The sequence below is a fragment of the Apium graveolens genome, chromosome 2 (assembly GCF_009905375.1).
Source record: "Apium graveolens cultivar Ventura chromosome 2, ASM990537v1, whole genome shotgun sequence".
In the NCBI taxonomy this organism is placed as follows: Eukaryota; Viridiplantae; Streptophyta; class Magnoliopsida; order Apiales; family Apiaceae; genus Apium; species Apium graveolens.
In genome coordinates this window covers 75,168,204-75,176,260 of record NC_133648.1, presented here as the reverse complement: position 1 = coordinate 75,176,260, position 8,057 = coordinate 75,168,204, and the positions used below count along the sequence as shown (strand labels likewise).

The following is an 8,057-nucleotide window of genomic DNA, read 5'->3' as shown; positions in this document are numbered from 1 at the left end:
GCACGAGAGGATCCGTTCGGCCATCCTCTATATCATCAAAAATATATCTCAACCCCTTGTCAGGGGGTGCACTTAAGAATGCATAACTCAAGTGATCTGGAAGAGGGTTGAGCTCAAGTGTGGGAGCTTCTTGAATAAATGGTTCAAAACGCTCCTAAGAAATTTTCAGCTCTACTAACCCAAGAGAATCGAATGGCATATTCAACTTCTTCTCCCACGGAGGTGTATTCAAAACCTACAGTTGCTCTACTCTTCCTTCATCTTCAAAAACTGAGTCGACCCGCTCTATTTTAAAGCACTCTTCTTTTTCTGTGGGTAACTTTATTGCCTTGAACACATTAAAAGTGACCTTCTGATCATAAACCTTCATCATAAGCTCTTCTTTTTGCACATCGATCATAGTTCGGACTGTAGCCAAGAATGGTCTTCCCAAGATAATAGAAATCTTCTTATCTTCCTCGAAATCAAGAATTACAAAGTCAGTAGGGAAGAAGAGTTTATCCAACTTGACCAAGAAATCCTGCACTATACCTCGTGGATAAGCGATGGAACGGTCAGCTAGTTTCAATGACATGTATGTTGGTTTCGGATCAGGCAGACCAAGCTTCTTGAAGATAGATAAGGGCATCAGATTGATGCTAGCTCCTAAATCACATAAACACTTGTCAAACAACAAGTTTCTGATGGTACAAGGAATAGTGAAGCTTCCAGGATCTTTAAGCATTGGAGGCAACTTCTGTTGCAGCACAGCACTGCATTCCTCCGTATGAGCAATGGTCTCTAAGTCATCAAACTTCACTTTCTGAGAGAGAATACCTTTCATAAACATCACATATCTAGGCATCTGTTCAAGAGCTTCAACGAAAGGTATGTTGATATGAAGTTTCATGAACACCTCCAAAAACTTCTCAAACTGCTTATCCAGCTTTTTCTTCTGCAACCTCTTAGGAAAATGAGGTGAAGGATAGATCTGTTTCTCCCATGTATTACCCTCAGGAGGAGTGTGTTCCACAGTTGTCTTCCTTGGTTCCACCTCTGCTTCCTTCTGCACTTCTTCTTCAACCACAACTGCATTTTCTGAAACTTGAGATTTTTCAGCCTCTTCGTCTTGCTGAATTTAGGGACTTGCGACCTTTCCAGACCTTAAGCTGATGGCGTTCACCTGTTCTTCAACTTCCCTCTTCCCTGGATTTGTTTATGTATCACTAGGAAGTGTTCCCGGTGGTCGATTCAATAAGGCGTTAGCAATTTGCCCTATTTGGTTCTCCAGATTCTGGATAGAAACAGCCTGCCTTTGGCATATAAGAGCCTGGTTTTTGCACATAAGCCTCAACTCCTCCAATTCAGATTTTTCATTCGAAGATAGACCTGCATCATGAGTTTGTTTTTGAAGTTGGAGTTGTTGAAAACCAGGAGGGTTGAATAGCTTATTTCCAAACTGCTGGAACGACTGTTGCATCGCATTCTGATTGTTGCTCCAGCTGAAGTTAGGATGATTCCAGTTGTCAAGATGATAAGTGTCTGGAACTGGTTGCTGCGATCTCTGAAAGTTGTTCACAAACTGAGCTGAGTCACTAGATATAGCGCATTGCTCTGTCGCATGCGAACCTGCACATAGCTCACAAACACTAATTATCTGTTTAACACCATATTTAGCCAGAGAATCGATCTTCTTAGACAATGCCTTTAGTTGAGCAGTGATAGCCGTAGCTGTATCCACTTCAAGAACTCCTGCTACCTTGCCCTGTGGCAATCTCTGGGCTGGATACTGATATTCATTAACATCCATTAGTTCAATTAGATCATAATCTTCCTCATAGTTCTTTGCCCATAATGCTTCGCCTGCTGCTGCATCGAGCATGGGTCTGGACTATGCTCCCAACCCATTGTAAAAACAAGTGATAATCATCCAATCAGGCATTCCATGATGAGGACACTTCCTAAGCATCACCTTGTAGCGCTCCCAAGCTTCACTTAACGATTCTCCCGTTTGTTGCGCAAATTGAGTAATAGCATTCCTAAGTGCAGTTGTCTTTGCCATAGGGAAGAATTTATTAAGAAACTTCTGAGCAAGATCTTCCCAAGTAGTAATCGAACCAGATGGTAGAGAGTGTAACCAGCTCTTAGCCTTGTCCCTTAGAGAGAATGGGAACAGTCTCAGCTTCACAACATCTTCAGAAACATCGTTGAACTTGAAGGTGTCGGAGATCTCAATGAAATCCCTAATGTGCATATTGGGATCTTCCGTTGGAGAACCCCCAAACTGGACTGAAGTCTGTACCCATTGAATTATGCCAGGCTTGATCTCAAAGGTATTAGCTGTGATAGCTGGCCTGACAATGCTAGATTGAATGTCATTGATCTTGGGTTGAGAAAAATCCATTAAGGCTCTCGTTCGTGCTGCTGGATCTCCCATTGTACTGAGTACCTGAAACACAAACAAATAAACCGTGAGAGTAAAAGAGTCCGATTCAGTGAACTTTAACGACCACTGATGACAAGCACATAAACTAAAAATTAACGCCGAGTCCCCGGCAGCGGCGCCAAAAACTTGTTAGGGCGAAAATACGCGCTAATATTCACGCAAGTATACGCGTTCGCAAGTAGTATAAGATATAAATCAGATTCGTTCCCACAGAGACTAGTTTAGGTTAAGTTCAATTTATGCACCTATGCAACAATGTATGGTTATCGATCAATGCTAAGACAAATAACAAATTGGGTTTTTATTAAACAAAGAGATTATACTAAATAACATTAACTAAGAGAATTGAGAATGAATTACTATATATGACAAATATGGGATTCTAACTTCATTAAATACTTCATTAAATAGCCTTATTGTTCTTAACCTTAGCATGTGATGGTAATGACACTAATCAGATAACACAAAACTGATAAACGCCAACTTTCGTTGTACGAGTACCATTCTACCAACCATCCACAAAAGAGATAGAATCTGAATAGGCACCAATTATATTGCGACCCTAGATGTCTATAAAATTTGACAACATAACGGTTTAAGAACAAGTTATCCATAATGATTGCATAGGGCAAGTAAAACGGTTAGAGTTACCCATTAATCATGTATAAAATACATGAACCGATGCTAACATGGCAAGTTCTAAACCTCTATATTCACTATCGCTTCAATAGAGATTAACACGCTATCTTATATGTTAGCTACGCACATAAGACGAATAAGCACAACCAATACTAGGATATCAATCAATCACCACACACCAAGATATCAAAATAATTAACTATTGAAATCCATAAGTAAATCCGCTAGAATCCCATGACAACGATTAGCCCATAATCGAACTCATCGTCACAATGGGTTCCAATGAAAGCATGGTAGAAAAAAGATCTTAATAAACTGAATAATGATTAAAGTACGAATAAACGAGATCTAGGTTCAACAAGAACGAAAACGAGCATCCAAAGTTATAACTAATTCAAAGAATCACAAGTTGAAAACAAGATCTTCTTTTTCGGAGTTGTTCTATGCTTCTAGGTCTTCTCCTTGGTATCCCAATCTTCCTGAATGATGAAAACCCTTTTTTTAAGTATATATACGCCCCTAGTGGACCTGGACCCTTAAAATCTTCAAATTCCACTCAAAAAAGTCTTTTTCAGCGAAATCAGCGACCAGCCGCGCCTTGGGCGGACGCTCAGCTCTCCTGAGCGGGTGCTCAGCTCCCTGGGCGGCCGCTCAGCTCTCCTGGGCGGCCGCTCAGCTCTCCTGGGTGGGCGCTCAGCTCTCCTGGGCGAGTGCTCAGACAGCTTCTGGAAAAAATTCTGATGAATCTTGTTTTGGCCATAACTTGAGTTCTACTCGTCAGAATTAGGTGATTCAACTGCCTACGCGAAGTTATTGAGATTCTATACAACTTGAAAATGACCTTGGCTTCCAATTCTGATGACTTTTCATCATAATTCCTTTAAAAGCTCTTTTCTTCATTTAATTGATACCTAAAATGCAATAACACAAAAACACATCAAAATACCAACAACTTGAGTCCAAAACACCAATTTAAGCTTGTAATGAAGCATTCTAAGTGGATATAAAATCCACTTATCAGTTACATTCACTAGTAATTCTCACTTTCATTTTCTTTTTCAACGAACGGTTCATTGACGGTCTTGGTAGTAACCCTTATTTAATTAAAAAATAATAGTGTATATTGTAGGGAAAATATTTTTAATGAATTATTAGCAGAACATGGTTCACACATCAATAATTCTAGAATAGCTAAAATAAATACATTCTCAAATATGTGATTAACAAGAAGATTTTCCAATTGTCAAATTATTTAGATTGCGTTCTGAAACAACAAATTTTATTCTAGGAAATTAAATTTTCCGCATTCAATTAAAAATCTTGTGTTTGCGAAATATGAAAAATTCAACTTTTTAATATAGAATATTGAATTTTATTTCTAAAATTATGCACATTATATTATAATAGCCTATATTATAAGGCACACTATTAATAATAAAATAATCATATCTTAACCATTTATCTACTCAAACATATGGATAAAGACATGTATGATTCATAATACTTAAATAAAATGAAGACCAACAAAAATCAAAATGAAGACCAACATAAATTCCTCCATTTACATGAATTAATTATTAAATATAAAAATTCATTTAAAGAAGCAAAGAGGGAGACTGATAGGATTTTATCCTATAATTGTTAGATGGTCGATTTTTAGAAGGAATCGGGTTCATATTCGTAGAGGGTATTACTCTCAATATTTTGCACCCATTCAATGTCTCCACTCTCAAATAATAAAGTTCCTTATATAGGAATATATTACATCATATTATTAAAGTTCTCATCCAAGTGAAACTTGCAATTAATAACTTGTAATTAAGTAAACAATAACTGCTAATATATAGATATATAATATAATAAATAGATATAGATAATAACATCCATCGCTCCATAAAATGCCGCTTGTTCTCAAGCGTAAGGTATCATTTGTTCCATCTAATAGTAAAAGTTGTGGTTTGTAACATATAGGGCCTGATTTGTAATGTTCATCGCAGTTAAAGTACGGTCTTTTAGCACGTCGATCTTCCCAATAAGCATTTTAACCTGAGGAGGTAAACACATGCATTGAAGCGGTTGTGTGTAGTACATGAGGAATTCGCGTAGAAAATGGTTGTCCTTCAAATTTTACAAGACAAAGAATAGACTTAACTGGCGAGGATAACTTATTGTGACACTGCCAATTGAAAAGTATGAGCAAGACTAATCGCGTTAACATCCGCACCCCAGCTTCAATATCACCTCGGAGTTCCGATAAAAAACATGTTAATCTGATGAGGTTCCAATAAACCTTGAACCGCATTAACAAGCTTATTGAAAGTATTAAGTTATTTACATACAATGTTGGTTAGAGTTAACTTTATTCAATTCAGAAAATGGTTGTACTTAATAAAGCCACCCTTCAAGATCTTCTCCATAAAATTGCGGATAATCAGTATGTAAGATTTTCATTTGAATAGTAGGACCAATCTGATGAGTTACAATAAGAGGCACATATTAATTGCGTTGAGGTTAAGGAGGTGTATGAGTAGAGATTTTTTTAAGAGTAGCAACGATCTTCTGATTGGTATCCTATTGAAACTGTCACTCTTTAAGAAATTTGTTCGCGCTAGACATCAACACCCCTATCTGTTCAGCAAGAGACGCAACACATTCTTCTAATTCCTTAATAGTTTTGATATATTAAAACAAAACAAAGATTTGGGAAAAAAATTGGCGATGGAAGGCGGGAAAAAGGCAGACTTTAAAACAAGATGATATAACTCTGTCCAACAATTGTTAGATAATATGCTCAAATTCGTAGAGGGAATTACTATCAATACTAGCTTTTCATTCATTCAATGTCTTCATTCTCAAGTAATATAGTTCATTTTTTATAAATTAAGTAAACTGATAATATATATAGATGTAGAATCGCACTCAACTTAGAAGTAATTCTTAAAATATAACCTTAGAATCATTACAATATAAGTCAAATTCTGATGAAGAACCCTAAACTTTAAATAGACTTTTAGGATCTAAATCTGTAAACATGTTTTTTGCATCGTTGTGTATGCTTAAAAAGGTTTTCAAAATATATTATATAAACACGATATTTTATATGTGCAATTCTGCTGAAGAACCCTAACTAATACTAAATAAGGCAAAGTTCTACACCTGAACTCTACATAAATAACAAAATAATTCTAATAGCATATTAAAAGTATAGAAGATGTTATTCCCATTGGACTAACAATGAAATTTACAGAAGGGGTAGAATGTAAATCTCAAAACTTTTTCAAGTTTTGAGCAGTTTCTAAGACTAAGTGTTTTGATGAACAAATGTGTGTGAATTGCTTTAAGCTAATACAGACATATATATATTCAAGCACAAATGTAAAGAACACAAAGAACTTAAAAACTTTTCTGGTGGATATGTTGTTCCACCAGAGATGTGTTATTTCAGAAAATCTGTGAATCAAAGAATTGATCACAGTTGCGTCCTAGTACAAACTAGATGATTTTCTCTCTGAATTTTTCTAAACAGCTCTGGAAAATTCACCATCTAATTACTAGCTGCTACTTGGTTTATATAACACCAAGTTTACAAGTGAAGACAAAACTGTAGAATACAATTAAAAGATTCTTCACATGTTTCTTCTTCATTTCTCTATCCAATGCAATTTAGGTTTAGCTGTGAATCTTTGAATACTTCCTTGTTTACACCAGAATGGAAATGCTGCTTTTTCTTGATTCCTCCTAGAGGCTGCCATATTCCAGTTTGTCTCTGTCAACCCATGTGCCTCTGTCAGCTTATGAATTGTCACTATCAACTGCTATTGAACTAAGCATCCGTTGAAGCTTTTATCCATTGATGGCTTTATCCGTTGTAGCATTAGCAGTTGAAGCTTTTATCCATTGATGCACTCATCCGTTGATGGATGTTATCCGTTGAAGCTTTAGAGACATCCATTGAAGCTTTGTTTCTCATCCGTTGAAGGCCTTTAATATCAGTTGATACTACTTCACTTATACAAAATTACAAGGCATGAAATATTTACAATTAGCCCTCCTATTTGCATATCCACTAGTAGTCAATATGACTTATAATTTCCCACAACATCTAAGAATTACAACTTAAATACAGAGAATGAAATGTGCTACAGTACTAAACTTATTTCTAAGTAAAGCTACTCCTTCAACGGATAGCCAGAATCGTCTTATCCGTTGAGGCTACAAACACCAGATTTCTACTTAAGTGTTTTGTTGAACTTATCATCAAACTAATACACATATTCCTAACAATCTCCCCCTATTTATGTCTACTAGAACTGTAGGCATAAATTCGGGTTTAACTTGATGATAACAAAACACTTAACAAACATATGAACTGAAATAAAGTAGAAATTCAAAAGTGCTGCAAAGGTGTATATACTGAGATAGAATTGAAGAATTACAGTGTTTCCAAGGGTGCTCCTTTAGCCTGAGCAGATTAATTCCTTTTCTTTTGATTCCTTGTTTTCTTCCCTAGCCTCCTGTCATTCTCCTCTATTTGGAGTTGGAGTTGTCTGTTGAATTCAACTTCATCTTCTTCATTGATGTCCAACTTAGATTGCATATCCTTGAGAGTTTCATTACTGGCAATCTTGAGCTGATCTTCAAGTCTGAAAAATCTTCTGACTCCTTTATTGTCTCTGAACTCCATCAACCAATGAGGTGATTTATGAACTGTAACTCCATGCTCTGGGATGAGTAATGTTCTAGGCAAGGCATTGGACTCCCACCAAGTTTTCCTTATGCTGGCAATCTTGTTGAGAATCTCAGTTTTGGCAGTTCTGGTAAACCCAGAATCCCTTTTGATAGCTGAGTAGACTCTAATCAAGGTAGAATAACCTTCATCCAAAATTCTGTAAAGAGGCCAAGTCCTTTCCCCACTTCCTTTATATTTGAACACTAGTCTTTCTGGAAGCTGTCTGTAGGCATCTATTCCCCTTACTTCCTCCAGCTCATCCAG

At 36.5% G+C, this 8,057-nt stretch overlaps 1 non-coding gene across 1 annotated transcript; it reads left to right on the top strand.

The window, feature by feature from the left end:
* Window positions 1-1,919: 1,919 nt before the first annotated feature.
* LOC141710046 (small nucleolar RNA R71) lies at window positions 1,920-2,026 on the top strand. The gene has a single exon (XR_012570588.1). It is a non-coding gene; the product is annotated as a small nucleolar RNA R71 (small nucleolar RNA).
* The last annotated feature ends 6,031 nt before the right edge of the window (window positions 2,027-8,057 follow it).